Here is a 22767-nt window from a genome sequence, read left to right as displayed (position 1 = left end):
GAGTCTGTAAGCAAAGTACTCTTCTTGTCGTGAACAAAAGAGCAATGGTGTGTGTGCACGTTGATGCTGGCTTCTGATAAGCCGGTATAGATCCCCCTCGTCGTCCTGGGTGTCCCGCTTTTCTTAAAGGCCTTTTTTATGGGGCGTTCGTGTAAAGGGATCGCTTTCTTGGCTTTATGAATGAGGGGTATGTTCTTACTGATTTCGTCATGAATATCGTCATTCCATAGCCAAGTGTCTTGGTTAATGAATAGCTCCCGAGGTTTAATAACCCTGAGGTCGATTTGTGGATCATATTGTTAGTTGACTCCACGTTTATTCCACGCGGTGATCTGGTTGCTTCGTTCGTCACTCTTATTAGTGAAGGTACCAATGTTAAGCATGCAAATACGGGTATAAGGCCTAATTTGCATACGTTCTGACGCATCCAGAACTCTTGTTCATTTTTCGACAAGGTCCGCCTTACCGCGTCAACTGATGTGGACTCCCTAGTACTTTTCCAAGCCTTGTTAAATTGCATGATCACTTTTTTGAAAGACATCGAGTATGTTTTCTTGGTCGACTTGTCGCAAAACCTGTCGCTAAGTGAGGTCAGGTATGATTTAGCATAGTTGAGTAACTCAAAATATACTGTGTCTCTCTTTCCCCAATCTTGCACTTTAATTTTCATGCATTTCACCTAATAAGTTTTGCCAAATTGGTAGGCATTTAGTATAAACTACCTGTGTTTAAGATATGTTTTCCAATATGTTCCGCGTGTATCAGGGTTAATTTGTGTCCTTTAGAGATATACGTACCAGTGTTTCAACTTTGTTCTCGGCTAGGTCCAAGGTGCATTTAACTTAATTCCTTTAGTTTCAGGTTACGAGCCTTTTCCGCTGAAACAAGTTTTTGTCTTGAGACTCATCGTCTCATTCACGATTGCCTTCCTTCCTTCCTTCTCTGGCTTTAAGGACTTTTATTGCTCTAAGCTAAAAGGTTTTAATTTCCAAGCTTCTAAGGGACGTCCTTCCCTGTCTATGTGTTAAGTGGGTCATCCCATGTGTCGGATCCGTGGAATCGATCAGTCATGTCAATATCACACCCTCCCAGTTTGCCCAGTCGCTCCATGCTTTTCAATCTTCTTGTGGAAGTGGAACCTTGTTATCTTGTTATCACTTGTTATCAGTAATTCAGGATCCTGCCTAGATAGAATATCAACTTTCCTTCAATTTAGGCAGCTCCTCGCATAACTGGTACTCCTGGACATTCTGAAAAGCGCCCTTTTCGTCTGCATCTATATGTGCAATGGAGAGGAGTCAATCCCAGAGGGATCTCTAGGGATGCCACTGGGCATGTTCTCATTGCTCCACTGATACACACGCAAGCTAGTCTTTGAAGTTTGTGAAACTCCCTAGCTACTGTGCAGTTCCAGATTACCACCCCATAGGTAATCATTGGCCTTACTATTGCAGTGTATATACAGTGCAGCATTTTTGGGGTGCTACTCATTTTCTTCCTGCTATGGACTTCCAAGTCATTGGAGCCCTTTCCGACCTATGTTTTCAACATGTATTTTCTAGAGTAATTTTTGTTCTTGTGTGATTCTCAAATATTTGACCTCTGTTACTCGTTTCATCTCCATACCATGTAATCTAATGGCTCTCAGGTGATCAAACTTGCACTTCCTAGTGAATGGTAATAAATTGACCCTGGCTGGATTTACCCGAAGCCCCGCCTTTTTGCTAACTAGTGACTCGCAGTCCGGTTTGAATTCCGTGACATGGGGTATCCTCATATTTTTCCCTACAGACTAACACAATATCATCAGCGTCTCCCTGGACGTGTAACTCTCCTAGGAGTTCATCAACTACCATACTCCACATTAATGATGATAATAGTCATTCTTGCGGACAACCTTGAGTAGTGCTCATGATAATAGAATTTGTACCGGTACTTCTACTTGCCTGCTCTAAATTTATTTGTTTTCTACTCCTTCGGTGTCCAAAAACGCATACGGTTTTTTTTCTTTCTATGGCATCCGGTAATATATTCGTCAGCTGATATAGAGCAGTTTCGGTTTACCATCCTGTCTCGTAAGCGTATTGGCATGGATGTAGGGGATTGCGTATTAGAACGTTAGTTCTAATATGGTTGTCTACGACCTTTTTGAGTATGAACGATGTCAGGCAGATTGGTCTGAAAGGTTTAGTGTGAAAAGGATCCCTTTTACCCGCTTTCGGAATAAAGACCCCTCTTGCCCGCCTCCATGGCCTTGGTATATACCCCAAGACAGTGTCAAGCGAATGCTATTCCCTTCCACCGTGGGTTAGGGCTAAGGGAAATGAGTTATGAGAAGCAGATGTATTCTGTTCTCCTCATTTTCCGTAAATGTCCCATCTTCCTTCTTTAGACAGACAGATAATGTTGCCATGTCTTTGGCTATAGTTTTATATAGCCTCGATGCTTCTGTGGTGTGCTTATGGGTTTGCATCGATCGTGGAAAAATTACGTCTTCGATGGTATGGTAAATCGCGCTGAAGAGAATTGGTGTGAACATCGAAGTTCATGGTAAGCTACCAAAAGGATGGCCGAAACAACATGAAGTTCTTACCTCTTACTGCGAAGATCCCTGAAGGCCTTCACATTTGGACCGTTGCACCACTAATTAAATGTAACTGGAAATAGATATTTCGATAAGGACAATGTTTGAAGGACCAGCGGTGCTCAGCCTTACAGGCTATCAACGAGTTGAGTTTAACTAGGAAAATGACGACTGCGGCTAAGAAAATAGTAACTGGCAGTAGTGTTCACTAGGTAGATTCACAGAAGATTGCATATATTTTTGAAATTTTCAGACATTTATTTCTCTTTTATATTTTAACCTTCATCTTCTTCAGCCTTTGTTCCGTTGATAGCGGGCTCGGCTCATCTTTATCGGTTGCATCATGTTGTTCGGTCAAAAACTCGATCTGGATGGAATATCACACAAAGCTCGCCATTCAGGGTATCACACCAGCGTTGCTTCGGCCGGCCCTTCGGTTGTTCTCCATCGACTTTGATATTGAGACCAACCTTCAAAAGTGACTTCTCGTCAGCACGAATTACATCTCTGTCCATCGATGATAACTCTCTTGTAATTTCTCCGCAGTCGATGCAACCACATACCGATCACGGATGTCCTCATTTAGGGTGTGACCATCGCGTGAAGCCACTGGTCCAACATAACGTTTTATAGTCGGCCAACACTGAGAACCATAGTGGACGACAGAACGAATAACGCTGCCGTAGATTTTAAATTGGAGGCGTCTGTTGATTCGTCGATTATAAGGAACGCCAGTTGTGAAACGTCACTTCATCCTAGTTGTTTTGCTGCGTGAAGTAATTTCAAAACGTAATTCACTATTAACATCGCATTGATACGAGGTATTTAAACCGCCTAGTTCTGGACAGGTGCCTGTTTATATTGGGGTCAGTCATCAAAAATGCTGTTTTAGTCAAATTCAGTCTTGGGCCTCAGCTCCTCGCTCTCGAGAGCTCACCTGCCATGTCGTCAGGTCCTGCTGCTTTAGCCGATTTCATTTGTTTTATTACTTCCGTGACTTCAGTGGTGCTGATAGGCAGAACTGTTGGTGCTGATAGGCAGAACTGTTCCAAATGTCGACAGTGCTGTTGAAAAGGGACGATTAACTAGTCTTTCCGTTGAAATCTGTTTAATGAAGATCATGCCTTCATGCTCCCGAAATATTTTCTGTTGGAGAGTGAAAAAGTTTGGTGCCTCTGTTAAGATGTGTCTTTTGGCTTTAGGAGTGTAGGCGCAACTCAAGTTTTATACTCAGTAATAAAGGAGTTAAGAAAATCGTCATCCTTGCATCAAAAACTGAGCTTGGCGAAGAGTTGAACACTTATTCAACCTGTTGTCAGTACTGGTTGATGTCAACCGTATTAGATAAGCCATGCATCTCCTGATATGAATGTCAAGCGTATCCTTGACATAGAATGGTACTTCCTTAAAGTGAAGAACTCTAATGCTCTTTTTCTCCGCTCTTTCAGACTCGGTCGAATTTTGGGGATGAAGTCGTTAGCACCCTTACTCATCTCTATGCCTTTGGACTGGCAATTTTCAAAGTAAACGGTTTTTATTCGTAGTATTTCCTAAATAGTGCGACCTTATTGGTGTTTCTTGTATAGTGCAAGGTCAGTTCCCTCAAGGGAGTTTCTTAAAATATTTTTAAAATTATCCATACCATCGTTGTTTTTAAATGGGAGGATGAATTCCAAAAATTAGCTTCTAGAAGTGTGGGTTATTTTAACTGGCTTATAAAGGAGGTACTGGCTCAAGTTTGGTGAAGTCGAGAAGAAAGGCTACTGTGGGTATGATTAATTCAGTTTAGGCCTATGACCGGCGCAATCGATCCAGACTGGCCGACATCGCTAATGAATGAGGCAACGGCTAAAGAAGAATAGGTTATACATACAATATATGGTTTCCATTTACCCCATGGTGGGGTGTAGGACATTAACCACACCTATTCGCCATCGTTTCCGGTTACCTGAAATGCGCTTCAGCTTCCCCTACGACTTTCCTAGACGCCGGTACTCCTCCTCTACGGTTCTGCGCCAAGTGTCCTTGGGGCGACCCACTCGTGGGCTATTTTGGGGGAGTGGATTCCATTGCATGACGTAGCCTGCAATGCAATTGCAAGTCGTTTGAGGTAGTGTCTGGTGAACGTACTCCGATGGTACAATGCAGACAGGTGTTGACGAAGACTTGGAGCTTTTGAGTAACATTGGGGTTCACTTTCCATGTGATATTCAAATATATATAGTAACACAGAAAGAACACTAGCACAGAATAGTTTCAACTTGATCTCGGTGTGGTAATAACTGTATTTTCAGATTTTAGGCAGGCCAGCAAAAACGGATCCAGCGCTGTCAATGCGTCGGGCAACATCCACCAGGAGCCATACTTCCTAAATATACAAATTGCTCGACATCTTCGATGCTCTGCCTATTAATGCAGATATGATGAGTGCGATGATCCGTCAGACTGAGAATCTTGGTTTTGTTGGTGTTTATCTTCAGTCTAGCACTACTTGACACTATTTCCCAATATAAAACTATTTGGCCAAGATCCATAAACGGGTGGTAAAACAAACGGATGTCGTGACCGTGGTCGAGATGTTTGAGGAAAGATGTCGTTGTCCGCTGAATTCCTCCACGAACGTCATTGATAACAGGAATAATAAATAACAGATGCAGGTGCAGGTGCAGCGATAAATAACTCTGCAGGGAGATCGTCAAGCCCAGTGGCTTTACTCCGTTTGAGTGCATTGTTGACCGAAATGATTTCTCTTGTGCTTGGAGGAACTGTCCGTTATGGCGACTAGCCATTTCATCCACAAGAGAAGGCTAAGAGCTGTGATGAAGTGTTCTTCCACCTCCTGTTCGTCATCGTGGATTATAAGCCGACCGTTGACGTCCTTCACAGGACCATCGAAAGATTTGCGACCACATGCAAACTTTTTTGTGATGCCGATACAGTGATACATTTCTGAAATCATTGCTACGATTTCGTAGTCAGCTAGATCTTATGATGACCGTTCGGAACGAGACAGATGACCTGTGTAGCATCCAATAATAGAGCATTTTTTATGGCAGCCCAATACTGATCGATATTCTCAGGTGAGTTACTCAGTATATCTGTCGTCAGTTCGGCAAAAAAATTCTCTCACTGTTGAGCGAACGTTGGATCATACAGGCGGTCGATGTTGAACTTAAGGGCCCACCCCTACGAGAAGTGGAGGACGAAATATGCAAACGAATGCAAGAGAACGTTAGCGACCATCAGATGGTGGGACCCTCCTAAATCTACTGCTGATGGCGAAGTTGTCCATCTGATTGCTCGTGCGATGTTGGTCAGTTGAACCAAGCTGACACTGGAATCGCGTCTGCTGCCCCTTGGCTTTCCGGAGTACAAAAGCACATTGTCATTAGTGTGACAAGAGGGAGAGGGGTTCCATCCCGAGTACCACTATCTTCTTTCGCTTAAGCCCAGAATATTCAGCTTGTATCGTAGAAATCCCGCTCAAGATAGAGAAATTGAGCACTCTGGGGACCCTCGCTATGGAGTTCGGAAATGAAAGACTTGTTTGTCTTTCTATAAGACTATATTTCGTTTATTATTAATGGATCACCCATCAATTATTAATGAAATAATTTAAGGGTGCATGTCTCTTAGAAATTCAAAGTTCTATCGAGGAAATAGAAAAACAAACAACTAGGTTGTGGTAATGAAGCTTTTCGCGGCATACAATATAAAAATCCTCCCCTTGTAAATAGGGAGAGTCATGCTAAAAGGGAAGACGCTTTGCGTAGTAGGATCAACGGTTAGCCTCTCGTGCCTCGTGCCTTGCGTTTAAGCGTCCGCCTATTATCGGGAATCACGATTTGGCAGCTGAGCAGGACTGGCTTACGCAAGAAACGACGAAGGGTTGATTAGAATTGTAATTAATAGATTTGGCGTATATAAACCCAAGGTTGTTTCAAGTGAAGTTATGATAGCTTAGAAAAGTTCAAGGATGTTTATAGTTAGGAAAAGTTAAATGGAGAGGAATTTTCCGGAAGTCAGCGTCACTATCCCGGCATTGAAATAGAATTCGTAAATTGTCAGAAATTGCTCAGGGAACAGACAGAAGTCTGGGAATTGCATGGTTGCTGAGGTCCTGTATAGCTTATAGCCTTGGATCGCCACTGTATAATAGAACTGAATGCAGCGATTTTCATTATAGTTAATTTAATTGCTGTGATGAGGTGAGCCTATGACGGACGATTGTTCTTGGGTTGTTTCCTTCGCTGGGATTCTGCGTATTCGGGATGCTTCCTACATCCCTTTTCGGGGTTGGTGATCGCTAGTTCAGTAATTGATGAACTTGAACTAACGCTCGGAATCTGCAGATACTAACTGGCCTACGCATATAGTGAGGCCCGCGGTTTGGAGTTGCAAATCTGCATTGCAAAACTTGTTTCGAACAGATCAGGATGCGCATGCTCGATCTTGCTTAACCACAGGTTTAACTTTCAGTTCCTCTTACTTTTTTGCTGTGAAGGACGGTTCAATAGACAATACGTGAGTGATGAGCGTTGAGCATTTAGCCTTATCGTGAAGGCTTTTCGTCGCTGTTAAGCTTTCCTTGCTATTGAGGGGCATGCGGAACTACTGACGCAATACACGCTGCAAGGTTACTCATGGAGAAACACCGTGGATCTAGAGAAAGCGTTTGACAGTGTGTGACACGAACTCATCTAGTATGCTCTGCGACAACACTTGGGGCCAGAAGAACTCGTGCGCTGGCCCCAATTGCTCTATGACGATTCGAAAAATAAACTGCGAAGTGTGGCGGGTATATTAAAACCGCTTCGTGTCTCTGTCCGTCTTTATCAAAGAAGCGCCCTCTCACTAATCCTCTTTGTTCTTGTTATGGACACTGTCACACCGGATATACAACGTCTTCAGCGCATTATACTCGTACACTGCTTTATGCAGATGATGTTTTCCTATGAGCTCGAGTAACCTGTCCAGAAATGGAATGACCATCATCATTCGTGGTCTTAGATTGAATCTGAATAAAAATGAATTTTTGACGATTGATCCCCATGAAACAGACACTATCACTTTCTGGACTGAGCGATTTAAATACCTCAGGTCAACGCTGTCAGCCAATAAAGAACTACGTTATGAATTTGCTTCACGCATTAGCGCAACCTGGATGAGGTGCCGTTCCATAACTGATGTTCTTTGCGGACGCCTCAAATTTAAAATTTTCCGCAATGTTGTTCGCTCTGAGTGTTGGGCGACTATAAAGGGTAATGAACGGCATCTTGCGGTAATAGAGACGAAGATGTTGCATTGGACCTGTGGCTTAAAATGCCTTGATCACATCTGAAATGAAGATATGTGGTTACATTGATCGTGGAAAAGTTGTGAGAAAGGCGTCTTTGATGATATGGTCACGTGATTCCCGCTAGCGATCGGTTTGAACATCGAAGTCGATGGTAAGCGACCAAAAGACCGACAGAAAGAGCGATGGCTCGATACGCTAGATGGGGATCTGTAAGCCTCGCCCCGCTTTTGAACGGTAAAAAGTCCTAAAAAAAGAAGATAGAGATGCAATTTTTTTCGTAATCTTAAATTTTTAGGTGGTTTTGAATACCATAATTGAAAGGAGCTTCGCATTTCCATTTGGGGCAGTGCTTTTATTATGGCTGGTCGGTGTCCGCCAGTTTATATGGATAGTTGCTTCGAGCGAGGTTTGTAGATTCCAAACATTGTAGTACTTTATTGTAATATTATCCGAAAATATAGTTATAAATATGTAATTCATGTTTAATGTTGTGGGGTTTGTTTGGCGAATGTTTTTCCTCAACTTCGAATAGTTCTACTACTGTCATTGGAATTACCAAAGCTTACTTGACTCATTAGGTGAAATCTGGCACTAGTTAAGATAGTGATGATTTAGAAATATTCAAAAAATATATTGTTCTAATGCAATGAAGATCGAGGAAAATTAAATACTTTTATTTTCATTTTGGTCCACATATTTCGACAATTAAAAAAATTAATAGTTCTATGGTTTGAAAGATATATGCACTGATACGTAAAAATATAGTTTTACTATTATTTATCATTTTTTGGTCGCCCATTGATTCAGGTATGTGCATGATGCTGGGAAAAGCGAACACTTGAAACGCTCAGGGCGATCTTAGAGTTACAATTTGTAGTCTTCTAGTCTGTTGCTCGTTTGTCCAAATACCCAGCGGTGCTACTGTAATTCTTTACGTATGGTCATGCATGCAATTGGAATAATATGTTAAATGAATTATATAGTCCAAGAGTTGTTGGTCGGCCTGGACGTGGAACAAACGTTGATTTCGCGGTGTATCTAAATCGACTGGTAGCACAGTGCTCGCCTGCGCTGCTGCTGAGGCTTTCCATTTCAACGACCAATTCCTCCGCTGCTAGCTCGGCGTCCCCAAGCAACCTCATTGTGCTAGGCCCGCCGCTTCAGATATTTTCAATTTCAGACTTTGTAGGTATATTTAGCGTGTTCTCTCGCTTTGTAAGAGAGCCCACGTCTAGTGGTAACGCTAATGTTGCTCTAGTGCTAGTGCGCTTAGACAGACTTAGATGGTTCACTATCACGTTCATGCTGATAAGAAGACTATAGGAGGAGGTAATCAAGCGTACGAGCTTGCCGTGCTGATATCACAGTGCCCGATTCGCTCCAGTCTTGTTGGAATAAAATTGAGCGATAGAAGATACCTTGGTGGTTCTATACTGGGAAATTTATTGAATTAGTGTTGAATCGAATAGATTTGAAGCCATGACATTAGGTTGTCGTTGTTTGCATGGCACTCGTTCTCGATCTGCATTTTTTGATTGTGTGAGGCTCGGTGTTGAGTGAGAATTTAGCAGCCCATGTACAGAATGCAACAATTGCATTGTGATGAGCGTACCTTTTAAAGATCACAAAGATAAAAACTAAGGGTATGGAACAACCACCGCAGCCTGGCTGATTCTTTCTCTTTTGTTGCACCTAATGCTATTCTCGGTACCACGATAAGGTATAGATGAGTTGACTGGAATTCGTAGGTCCCTTTACAAATCTTATCATGCGTTCCTGCGAAGGTGCCAATGAATACCTTCAGAAATGCAAGGCAACAACAACAAAGGCAAACTGCGTCATCCCGTGGAATACCATCTAGGAGAGCGAGAGTGAACCAGCTAGTTAGGTGGTGTTCGCGCATCTTTACTTTCCTTCGATCAGCTGCGCAATCTGATTAGCTCGCCAGCAGCTTTCTTACTTCTTGTTGCTGCTCCGGCGAACTGGCGCGACTCTAGTTCTCTTCTTGGAAGTTGAAGCTGGTTGAAGCGCAGCTTCTTCTGCTTGCTATCGTTGATTTCGCGACGCGGGTACGGTACGGCCGTCTAGCATTAATTCGTGTCATACTGCTTCGCTTACCGTACTGTTCAGTGTGTCACACTTTTGATTTCATTTCAGTTGGACGTGCGCGCCGTGCTACGCTGTCTCAGCTGCTGCTCCGGCTGCTCCTACCCTGTTTTTACGCTACACCAGCCTCAAAAGACTCTAGCCTCCTCTGCTTCGGCTAGATTTCCCTCAGATGCTCCAAGTTCTTCGTCTTCTGAACTTTGCGTAGTCCACCAGTCTTGTTTGTCACCAGTGACCGATATTTGGTTGCCATATTTTACGCGCTTACGCGATATTGTGCGGAATATGTGCAGACTGAGAAACGCGCTTCTTCAAAGAAATTGCGGTGACGACGGGACTGAAGAAGATTCGCGTGAAGAGTTGTGTAGGTGGGTGGTGACGGTAATGTGGTGACCTTGTGCATTCAAGCCTCGGAAGAAAATAAGAAGTGAGAATTTGAGAATTGTGTTTATCATTATTAGTGGGCATTCCGCTGTAAGGTGTGTGCTTAGTGGTCGCTGATCAAGTGCGAAAAAGTGAAGGTGACTCGATATCTGCTGCGTTTAAACGATGAAAACAAGATTGGTTTTTGTGTTGAATGACTTGACGTCCTATTCCTGTTAAAAAATATCTTAAGATTCCATTCATTAAAACTTGGACCACCCGGTTGAGAAGCTTAAAAGTGTGCACCACCAGGTTCCGATCTGGGGCCTTCTATATTTCGGTATACCAAGAGTGCACTTCTCCCCCAAAAACACGTTCTGCATAAGTGACCTATTGTGCTGGTTGTGGATCATCAGAGACGAGCATGCGTACTATATACCACACTGAGGGTACCATAGTTTGTGGAATACGAGTGCTAACAACTTGCGATTATAATCGAAGTTATATCATCGGAGACCGTGGAATTGCATGAATTGATTGCTGGCTGTGTTAAGCTATTCCCTTACCTCTGCGTCTCACTTGGCAGCCGTTACCGATTTCGCGGTCTCTCACACAACACCGCGCCTAACTTTGCGCCGCCTGTGCCGCTTCTAGCGGTCTAGCTGGTGCAACCGCTTGACTTCAGGTGAGTTCCACGTTTGTTTGTCGTTTTTTTTCAGGTGTAAATTATCATTAGTCGGGCGGATAGTGGCTATATTTTCTTTCTTTTTTTTACACGTTTGTGGTTTGCTTTTTGTTGAGCTCTTGCAAGCTCAACACTGACACTGACTACATCTGCAACCTCTTACTCTTCGCACCCGCAATGACTTGGTATCTGCGAATGCTATCGCGGTTGGTTAGTGCAAAAATGATGATGGCTGCAACGACGATGAATACGACTCCGATTACGATGGTGTGGATTAATTAACTTTCTGAGATTTATAACTCTTTTCACATGGTTGACCTTGAACTTGAAGCAGACTAGCAGACAGACAGACGGATGATATGCATGTTGTAACAATATGCAATTTACATGAACAAGTTTTAGAATATTGATAGAGTAGATGTGGGTTAGTAGGGGCCATTTTGATATGATTTGGTATTATGGATGAGGTACGTCTAGCGAGTGTGATATAAGATAGTTACTTCATAAATTATTCATGGGTATGATACGAAAGAACGGACGGTAGAAATTATTGGAAATTCCGAAGATATTGTATATGTTTTATGTCTTCAGAAGAAAAATATTCTGAAGACATAAAACATTTCAAAATGTAGCTTAGAAGAGGAATAATTGTTCCTAAAACTAGTTTGGTTACATAGGTTTTCTGTGGAATTGCTAGAACGATAACATGATGCATGGAAATTCCCATTAGAGCACTGAGATGTATTGTGATCCAGTGGGAAGATTATTATAGTAGGATTAGACTAACCAAGCCATTAATTCATATGGACTTGGAGACTTGGTTCTTCAGCTCGACAATATTATAGCTGACATCAAGTTTCTCTCAGAAATGTGCTTCCATGTATTTGGGTATTCCCCGTTGCGACAAATGCGAATATATTATGATATGAAGACGGGGAAATCCGACGAATTTTAAAAAAGTCCAATACTCCAGGGTTGGTCAATGCCTCATCGAAACTTCCCTGGCGACAATATCTTTATTTTGAAGATATTTTGCTCTTGGTAACCTTGCTTGGTAAGTCTATGATTGACATCGTTTAGTGGTGGCTCATTATTACTATCTTATCCTTGCGATATTTACCACTTAATTAGTATTTATATTTGCCCTTTAAAAAGTATATTTTTTCTTTTGAGTATTTCCTGTTTGCCTCTCAGTCGTGTCCGATCCCCATAGTTCGCGTTCAAACAGCTTCTTTTTTTCCCATAGAATCCAATCCTTTCTGAAACTTGACGGAAAAGATTCGTCTGACAGTTATGTCTTTTATTTGTAGAATTTGGAGATAAAAAATAGAGGAGATGAGTAGTTCTCATAATTGGCTAACGCTTCTTCTCCTTCTATGGCGCTACAGTGCGATGTCCTTGGTCTTCAGAAGTCTTCGCTTCCTTGCTTCACTGATTCCTCCCATATATTTGCCTGTTTTCCAGGTGGTGGTGGTTTTCCTTCCACTTTGCCTTTGGGTAGGCGCCTGGGAATTCCTTTATTGTCCATACCTTCTATATGGCCTGTCCACTGGAGTTTTCGGATAACTGATACAACTTGCCGCCCACTTGCATTGGGCCTATGATTCTCCTGAGTTTTCGACACTCAAAAGCATTGATATGTTGGTTTTCGGTTTGGTTTATCGACCGCGCCTTCTCGCAGTAACACAGGACAACCTGAATTAAATTTTTATATATTATGGTTTTTGCTTTCCTGTGTAAATTTTTTTTAAAAATTGGTAGTACAAGGTGGAATGATTTGTAGGCGAGCATGATCCACCTATTGGTCTATTTGGTTTCTGTCCTTTGTGAGAGTTGCATTTGAGTGCTTAAAACTGCCGACTTTTTGCAATCGTTTACTACCTTATTTTGCCTGATTGGCGTCTTTTTATGGTTTATATTAAGATTTTGGTATTGTCTTCGCTTATTTCAAGGCTTATCCCCTTTGATATTTAGTCGAGCTTTACAAGTGCTTCTTTTGCGCCCCCCTTCGGTGGTGCCAAGATATTTACATCTTCAGCATAGACCACTATTTGGGGTGATTCCAGTCTATGAGCTCACGGTAAAAACTGAGAAGACGATGCTCGAAAAAAAATGCGCGTTAGGACATCGAAAGTGTTTTCAATTATGCCTCATTCGTGTTGATTTGTGGAACAGCATGATTGCATGGAATCGATTTTTTGTTAATCAGGTAGATCCTTCACGTGCTGGAGTCAGAAAAGACTCACATACTGGTCGGACATTGAGATAGGATGTCTTAGGGGTTGCTTCCAGGGAGGAATTCTCCTGCTCTGTTATTGTTCCTGTGTGAATCTTGCTATTGTTCTTGGAGGCCATAAAGGTCCTCGCACAAGCATTTGGCGACCATCTAACTGTAGAAATTATTGAAACGTTTGCGGAGATAGTATGTGACTGCTTAAATACAACTCTGCATGTAATCCATAGTTGTTGCCTCCGTAACCGACTCACAGTGAATGCTACGAAGACTGAATTAGTTTTGTTCACTAGGGACGTCGGGTGGGACAGCTACACGTTACTTATCCCATCAGGGGCGGAAATCTATCTGGTACAATCGACCAAATATTTAGGAATACATTTCGATTCCAAGTTAACGTGGAAGTACTATATCCAGAAATAATATTAGAAATCCTGTAGATTGCTCTGGTACTGTAGAATTGCGATAGGCAAGACTTGAGGGCTTTCACGAAAACAGATTGATTGGATGTATCATCATCATCAACGGCGCAACAACCGATATACGGTCTAGGCCTGCCCTTATAAGGAACTCCAGACATCCCAGTTTTGCGTCGAGATCCACCAATTCGATATCCCTAAAAGCTGTCTGGCGTCCTGACCTACGCCATTGCTCCATCTCAGGCAGGGTCTGCCTCGTCTTCTTTTTCTATCATAGATATTGCCCTTATAGACTTTCCGGGTGGGATCATCCTCATCCACATAGATTAAATGACCCGCCCATCGTAACCTATTGAGCCGGATTTTATCCACAACCTGACGGTCATGGTATCGTACATAGATTTCGTTGTTATATAGGCTATGGAATAGTCCATCCTCATGTAGGGGGTCAAAAATTCTTCTGAGGATTCTTCTCTCGAACGCGGCCAAGAGTTCGCAATTCTTCTTGCTAAGAACCCAAGTCTCCGACGAATACATGAGGACTGGCAAGATCATTGTCTTGTACAGTAAGAGCTTTGACCCTATGGTGAGACGTTTCGAGCGGAACAGTTTTTGTAAGCTGAAATTGGCTAATAAAACCCATTTTGATGTATGCTTGCATCGTCTGGTGGTCGAGAATGAACTTTTAGATTCATAGGAGACGGCTGTCTTATTATTATATTATTAAAGCACCGCGATATTCGTTAAATCCACCCCTAAAGCTATCCCTTACCCGGCATTTATTTGGAGGTGAATCGGAAAGCAGTTAACGACGCATATAGGCTTGATACCATTTGCACGAGGAGAGGTGGTCAATCATACCACCATGCGTTCATGTGGAAATCCTTTGCCAAACATTAGGTAGCTCTGATGCCTGATCGTCATATGGTTTTCAGGTCCGTCTTTCAAATGACATACACCGTCGTAATCACCAAAAAGGGAAGATTGCTCGAAAAATGGCCACGAGTCTTTTGGGATTCCAAGCCTAGTAATCTCATGGAAGGCAGATCGAATGCGTGCATATTCTCGAAAAGGACGACCATATATCACGTTGAAATATATGCCATTTATTGGCAGCAGACAAAGAAGAAAATGACGGAGTCGCACCATTTGAAGCTGCTCTGATAGTCGGGCAGCATTATTAACACTGAACAGCGGCGATATATCAAGTCAGTTGGTGTGGGGTTGTCACCAGGTGCTCTTGAAACTTGGCAGACTCAAATAAAAATTTGTGATGTGGGTGAATTGGGGGCATTGGAACATCGTTAGTAACGAGGAAGCTAACAGATTGACTCACCAAGTGTCTGGATCCACAATGGTGGGGCCAGAGCCAGTTTTTGGCATCCGGCCTTCCACTGACAAGTCTACTCTGAAGAGTGAAATTTGCAAGGATTCACGAAGTCCTATCGGCAGGGGAAAATTTTTGTGAAGGAACTCGAGGCCTAGAACTCCATTTTTGTTGCCCCTTAAGAAATGGGAATAACAACACAAGTAAGGCTTTTACCGGGACGCTGCTCCTGAAACTACCACACGGGAAAAATTGGAGTAGCTATATGAAGTCATGTGGGGAAAGTGACGGCCCTGCATTTTATGTGCAGCTGTTCGACCTCCTCAGACCTCAGACGAAAGTGCCTCGGTAAGGTTTTCTTCATCGAAGAGTCTGTGCACCCTCTGTCTCTGAAAAATATTCTCCGATTCGCAAGAGCCTGCCAATACTGTATGTGGGATTCCGTTGAATAGGCACTCTCTGGGGATAGTACAATTGACCTAACAAAAGGCATGAGTGATTGAATCGCCGGCTTTCCTTACTAAATTAAACATCTACAGCATGTAAGGAAGCTGTAGTATCCGATTTAAGTCAAATATGCGCCGTTTTGTTCGCAAACTTGTTGCCATTTAGAAGACAACTTCGTTATCCCAACCAGTTTTCGCAAGCCTCTTTTGAGGCCAACTTAGTAGAACCAAGAGCGTTTCGTATGAATCGGAAGAGATAGTAATCACTTGGTGCCAGGTCCGGAGTATACGGTAGGTGCGATAGGACATCCCATCCGAGCTCCCGTAGCTTTTGGCGGGTCATCTAAGATGTGTGAGGCGAGCGTTGTCCTGGTGGAATACAACACCATTCCCATTAATCAATTCTGGCCGCTTCTAGTCAAGCGCCTGCTTCAAACGGCCGAGTCGCTCACAGTAGAGGCCCGAATTGAGGCTCTGGCCATAGTTGAGCAGTTCCTAGTCGATGATTCTCTTCCAATCCCATCAAACACACAGCAAAACTTTCCTGGCCCTCAATCCGGGCTTGGCGATCGCCGCGCTTCGACTACGATTTTTTTCGCTTGAGGTTGTCGTACGTGATCCACTTTTCATTACCATTTACCATCCGCTTCGAAAATGGGTCGAACTCGTTCCGTTTCAGCAGTGCATCGCAGGCGTTGATTCGGTTTTTGCGTCAACTCGTGTGGCACCCAAACATCCAGCTTTTTTGGAATGCAATCTTCTGCAGATGGTTCCAAACGGTTTTATGGTCTATACCCCGTTCCTGGCCAATCGAGCGGTCTACTTGGATGATTTGGACGATTTTATCGGTTTTTACGATGATTGGCCTACCAGTATGGAGTGTACCTTCGACATCCCCTGCACTAGAACGAAATCGATCGGACCAACGCTGGGCTGTGCGAATCGTTACAGTATTGGGCCCATAAATTTCACATTTTTTCGCCGCCTTCGTTGGATTTTTACCTCTCAGGTAGTAAAAACGTAACATATGACGAATTTCTTGCTTGGTGGACTCCATCTTTGACGCGCTATAACTTGAGACTGAAACGTACGATCATAAAACTGTCAAAGAGACACCTGTAGCCCAGATTGTCGTCTTCACCGTATAGTATGACCCGATGCGATAAGTTCAACACAAGATATGTTTAAGTGTCGTCATCTATTGATAAAATACAACATTTCTTTTTCCCCAACCCAATATTTTCAGTTCATAGGAATGAAGGAAACTGGTTTATCGGAAGTTCTGCAAATTTCTTGAGAGATCATAGACCCAAATTCTGTGTTGGCCTCTGGAGTTGTCTTTGTGCAAGTATCCGGGTCGTAGATAGCAAATCCGGGGCCGGGGTTAAAATTATTAGGAAAAACAGGGCTTAGGGTGAAAATTATATGGGCCTCCCTGTTAACCCTTTTTTCATTGAGATTTTTTTTACGGCTCTCTGAGAAAACTCTGGACCCGGGGACATCTCTACCCCTCCATCCCTTTCTTATCAGGATTGGCTAATATGCTTGTCAAACTCTTCGTGACAATCCTCGATTTGCCATCTTCGATGCACCAAACGGGATGGTAATATCAATGTACTGTCGAAGAAGATCGTGGTATTTTTTCGCTGCGGAAATTACGAATTTGCTTGGACTATCGGAGCTGACCAAAATTAACTGTTAAATGTATCTAAGTATATGCTATAGATTCCAATATAGTGTAAGTCCATATGTATTTGCAGAATTAATTGTTCGAAGTCTTTTTTGTCATCTTGATTGATAACAACAAAAGCTAAGAGTACCCTCTCTACCTGTGCAACCTAATTAGGAAATATTTCACACTTGTACCCATTTCTAAAATAATCTTGTCCCCCATTTACCCAATTCTGCACTGCAACAAATGCCAAAGTCATTGCCAACGAGGTGTGCCATGTTCACCAGCGTAGGCGAGATATCGGCGACAAACGTGGTTGCAAAAAGCTTCCAATGCAACAGAGATACTTCCATAGGATGCAATCAGCCACCGTTTTTGCCCGCTCGCCCGATGCATCATTATTTCTTGTGAATTTCAATTTTTACATGATTATAAAAAGCAACATTGGCGCTCGTTTATGGCCTTTTGTTGCATTACATCCGACAATGCGTTTTTTTCAGTGCGGTTTTGGTTTGGTTTAACATTAAACAATATTAGAGGTGACTTGTTTGTTTCGTGCGCATCATATGATATCTTGGCGTTGGACAGTTTATGGAAGCTTTTAATGCACTCGCTATTGAGTTGCGGGGCGAGATTGGATCATTCTCCCTTTATTGCACTTGTCTGGAATGGGAAATCTCGATGGCGTAGAACTTTTTGTTAGATTTAACCATAATTTTGATTTTTACAGCCACATAAAATTGCTTTACCTTGATTTCACATTTCCTCGTAATTTTAGTCTTTTGGGACGATATAAGTGTTGGACTCTCAGGTGCAGGTGATTCATTATGAAGTGTTAATGTATGGTGTGGTATTTTTTATATTTTAGTATATTCAATCAAACTAGGTGAAAAGCGTGCACATCTATAAATATCAATTCGGGAGTCATAACTGAGAACTATTCATCTGATTTAAAAGATTCAAGCAGCTGGAATTTCGTTAAATATCATCATCAACGGCTCAACAACCGGTATCCGGTCTAGGCCTGCCTTAATGAGGAACTCTAGATATCCCGGTTTTGCGCCGAGGTCCACCAATTCGATATACCTAAAAGCTGTCTGGTGTCCTGACCTACCCCATCGCTCCATTTTAGGCAGGGTCTGCCTCGTCTTCTTTTTCTATCTTATAGACTTTACGGGTGGGATTATCCGCATCCATACGGATTAAATGACTCGCCCACCGTAACCTAGTAAGTCGGAGTCTATCCACAACCTGACGGTAATGGTATCGCTCATAGATTTTTTACGTCTCAGGTGGTTCTTTCCATAATGTCGATATGATCAGCATAGGCCAGTAGTTGGGTGGACTTGGAAGATCGTACCTCTTGTATTTACATCAGGATCACGGATCACTTTCTCCAGGGCCAGGTTAAAGAGGACACATAATAGGGCATCCCCTTGTCGTAGACCGTTGTTGATGTCGAATGGTCTTGTCTTGGTCAGGATCAGCCTAGTCAGTCTTATCAATTTCGTCGGGATACCGAATTCTCTCATGGCCGTGTACAGTTTTACCCTGGCTATGTTGTCATAAGCGGCTTTGAAGTCGATGAAGAGATGGTGGAACTGCTCTCCATATTCCAACAGTTTTTCCATCGCTTGCTGCAGAGAGAAAATCTGATATGTTGCTGATTTACCTGGAGTGAAACCTCTTTGATATGGACCAATGATGCTGTGAGCGTATGGAGAATATCTTATAACTGGTACTCAGCAACGTGATACCTTTATAATCACTGCACTGTGTGATATCTCCCCTTCTATGTATGAGACAGATAACGCCTCGTTGCCAATCGTCAGGCATTGATTCGCTGTTCCATACCTTGAGCACAAGTTGATGAACCACTTGAAGTAACTGGTGGCCTCCATATTTAACCAATTCGGCTGTAATTCCATCGGCTCCTGGCGACTTATGATTTTTTAGCCGATGAATTGCACGGACAGTTTCTCCAATACTTAGTGGTGGCAGTATTTGTCCGTCGTCTTCAATTGGCGGGACCTCCAACTCGCCGATGTTCTGGTTGTTCAGTAGCTCATCAAAGTACTCAACCCATCCCTCCAATATATCCATTCTGCCGGAAATCAGATTTCCCTCTTTGTCTCGGCAGGATGAGCATCGAGGTGTATAAGGCTTCATCCTGCTGACTTGTTGGTAAAACTTGCGGGCCTGGTGCAGTTGCTCCATGTAGTTTTCTAGTTTACAGACCTGGTGGTTCTCCCAGGCTTCCTTTTTCCATCTGTGAAGTCGCTTCTCCGCTCGCCGAAATTCGTGATAAGTCTCTCCGCGTACCCGCGTTCTTTGAAAATGCAACATTACTCAGTATGCGGCATTCTTCCGTTCCGTTTCTAGTTTACATTCATCGTCAAACCAGTCGTTCCAACTTTTTTTGCGGTTGGGGCCAAGTATCTTTGTGGCCGTATCAATGACAACGTTCTTCTGGTGGTTGTAAAAATCATTTATTGATGCTTCATCTCTGCGGAGGGCTGTGTTGTGGATGGCTTCAGTGTTAGCTCTCACTTGATTGGCAGAGGGGATTCTAGGTGTTGTTGTTATTCGAGCTCGGAGCACCATAGCAACGAGATAGTTATCCGAGTCTATATTGGCCCCCCTGTATGTTCTGACATTCATCAAGGCGGAGATGTGGCCAATTTGGTTGAAAGTGGTCCCGTCTGGTGAGGCCCATGTACGTTTGTGGACCGCTTTCCGCGCATTTCAGGTACTTCCAACAACCACTTCGTGTGACACCGCTAATTGAATAATCCACAATCTGTTATCGTTTGTCTTTTGGTGTAGGCTATGGGAGCCAACGTATCGCCTGAATACGGGCTCCTTCCCTACTTGGCTATTAAAATCCCTAAGTATGATTTTGATATCATATCTGGGACAAGCTTCGAGGGTTCGTTTTACTGCCTTGTAGAAGGTACCCTTCTCCGACTCTGTAGTCTCCTCTGTAGGGACGTGAACGTTGATGAGGCTTACATTTCTAAACTTGCTTTTGAAAGCCGATAACAGCAGGTTCTATTTTTTGGTTGACTAAGAAACCTATTCCGAGCACATGGTTTACTGGAAGGCCACTATAATATATGGTGCAGCGGCTCTTCTCTAGGAAACCGGTCCCTGTCCAACGCATCTCCTGTAACACTAGTATATCAGCCCTATATTGGGACAGGGTATCGGCTAGCTGCTTTTAGCGTTTTTAGGCTCAGGAGACTCGCCTTCATCCTTCTCCATCTGCAGCTTTTCGTTAAGAAAGAGCTCCCAGTGGTCACCACGTGGAGATGGAGATAGGGTTTGGTAGTAGAGATGTTGGTGTTGGTTCAGCAGACATTTCCCGGGGTTTATGCTCCGTCGTGGGTACCAGTCCAGGTTCCGCCATGGGACCTATACTACCCTTTGACCACCAATATGACCGTTAAATATGCCTTTTCCAAATGTGACGATATTCTTGAAATTCCAGCTTTATTGCATATATATAGACTGGCATGATTTACACTGCACAATATCATAATGGAACAAGTCGGAGAACCGCAAGCTAGACGCTTCAAGTACAATAGGTTTTGTGTATTTCTGTTATAAACATTTGGGTGGGCATTTATCCTATCAATACCTACCACGTAACATATACATATATTATGTGAGAATATCTACTTTCGCGTGATATTGACATTCAAAGTCTTGAATTTGGACAGAAGCGACAAATTTGACCTATTAAAACAGATAATGTTCTATTTTAAAGTCTATATGGCTTCATGATTCTAGGTTGGACTTAAGGGGGTTTTCACAGAGAATTACTAAAAGTTATAGTAGTACACTATTATTAATTCGAGGGAAGGGTACTTCGGAGCCTAGGCACCATGCTGGCAGCCTCTTCATTTTTTTTTCAAATGGGGGGGGGGAATATATCCGTGAAAGAAATTATCCCTTTCGACCCCCGTATCCCCACTTTGTCAACAAATGTCAAAACTAAGACTAGTGCTAACCGAGACCTTTCATTTGATACCCCACTTGACTATATTTGGTAAAGAAAATTTACACCCCCTTTTGTATGTTTGTGAACCCCCTTAACTTAGACGTAGGATGATATAACTCACTGTATGCGTGAGTGTTCACAGTTCCCAGCTTTCCACCAAATTTGGTGTCAATCGGTATAACCGTTTCCAAAAAAATGCGTGTGGCAGATAGACAGACGGTCCCGATGACTTCAATGCTTGGATCTTTCAGTGGGGTAGCAATAGAGACAAATGCAAGGGGCCGCAGTCTATTAGATGCTTTTGCATAGTTGTATATAATTCTGGCTAACGAAATTTATGTAAACACCTTTCAGAAAGGTTTGCCTTAATCGTTGACTTAACATTTGTCTTGTGCTGGCGCGTGGTATGTCCTGGTACGTCAGCGAAGATGACACAGGGGAACACCATGCCCGAAACCGAGAAAGATTTCAGGTTGATCTGCAAAAGCTCTGGAAGAGTAGACTTTTATAGAAGTGTGGCTGGACCAACTTAACAAAGCATGTGACGCGTCCATGTCTGGGAGGTGTTCATTCCCCAGTAGAGGACCAAACTATCGGTGGAATACTGAACTGGCCATCCTTCGATCAACCTGTCACCGAAACAGAAGAGCGGCTCAGAGGGCGGTATGCAGAATCGACCAAGGGCAAAAAGAGTGCTCCTATAAGGAAGCCCGCAAAACATTCAAGTTCGCTATCCAATGAAGCAAGAGAGAATGCTTTAAGGAGCTTTGTTCGGAAGCGGACGTAAACACGTGGGGGAGCGCCTATAGTATCGTGATGGGGTGCTTCAGAGGTCGTTCATCTTTGCAGGTCACGTGCGGTTCTCTTTTTTTAAAAAATTATCAGGGGGTTATTCCCCCAGCAAGATGAGGGCACTGACTGCTTCCGATCTCTGAATGTGACGGCAGTACCGCCAGTCACCAGTAACGAGCTGCTGGAGATTCGCGGTAGAATAGGAAATAATAAAGATCCGGGTCTGGATGGCGTACCGAAAAGGGCCCTTAAGCTTGCCCTGAAATCCAGACAGGCCATTTTCATGTCCGTGGGGACATTTTCTGCATCATGAAAGCGGCAAAGTAGTAGTATTACTACTGCCTGAGGGTGGTAAACCTCCAGGCGAGCTAACCCCCTACAGATCTATATGTCTTTTGGACACTATGGAGAAAAGCTAGGGTGAGTAATCTACAAAAGATTGTTGTTGAGAGCCTGGGAGGCCGCTCAGATCAGCAGTATGCGTTCCGTAAAGCCAGGTGAACCATTGATACCATCAGAATGGTTACTGGCTTGGCCGAAGATGCAATGCAACCATGGAAAGGTAGTACTAGCAGATATTGTGTGGTGATGACCCTGGTCATAAGAAATGCATTCAATTCGGCCAATTGGAACCTAATACGGGAATCTCTGGCGAAAATTGGTATTCCCGCTTATCTCGAAGCTATTGCCAACAGCAGTACCAGAACGGAAATTTTGGTATGACACTGATGGCGGACCTCTGGAGTACGTTGTCGAAGTCTATCTCTCCTTTAGTGCAGACGAAAAACGCCGAAAGGTAAAGATCTCTGAATAGATAGGAAGAGCGTTGGGAACGCTC

General features: G+C 43.2%; 1 protein-coding gene across 11 annotated transcripts in view; it reads left to right on the top strand.

The window, feature by feature from the left end:
* Nucleotides 1–22767, top strand: part of LOC119647229 — a 233758-nt gene that overhangs the window by 2894 nt on the left and 208097 nt on the right. For 9 of the 11 annotated variants that reach the window (XM_038048073.1, XM_038048069.1, XM_038048078.1 and 6 more), the window contains one exon: nt 10041–11037. The exons of the other annotated variants lie outside the window; for them this stretch is intronic. The gene's annotated coding sequence lies outside the window, so the exon portion shown is untranslated. The remainder of the gene's footprint in view (nt 1–10040; nt 11038–22767) is intronic. 11 annotated transcript variants of the gene reach the window in all.

The sequence above is a fragment of the Hermetia illucens genome, chromosome 1 (genome assembly GCF_905115235.1).
Source record: "Hermetia illucens chromosome 1, iHerIll2.2.curated.20191125, whole genome shotgun sequence".
Classification (NCBI taxonomy): Eukaryota; Metazoa; Arthropoda; class Insecta; order Diptera; family Stratiomyidae; genus Hermetia; species Hermetia illucens.
Note: the sequence above shows the minus strand (reverse complement) of the source record. Positions and strands in the feature narration are given on the sequence as shown.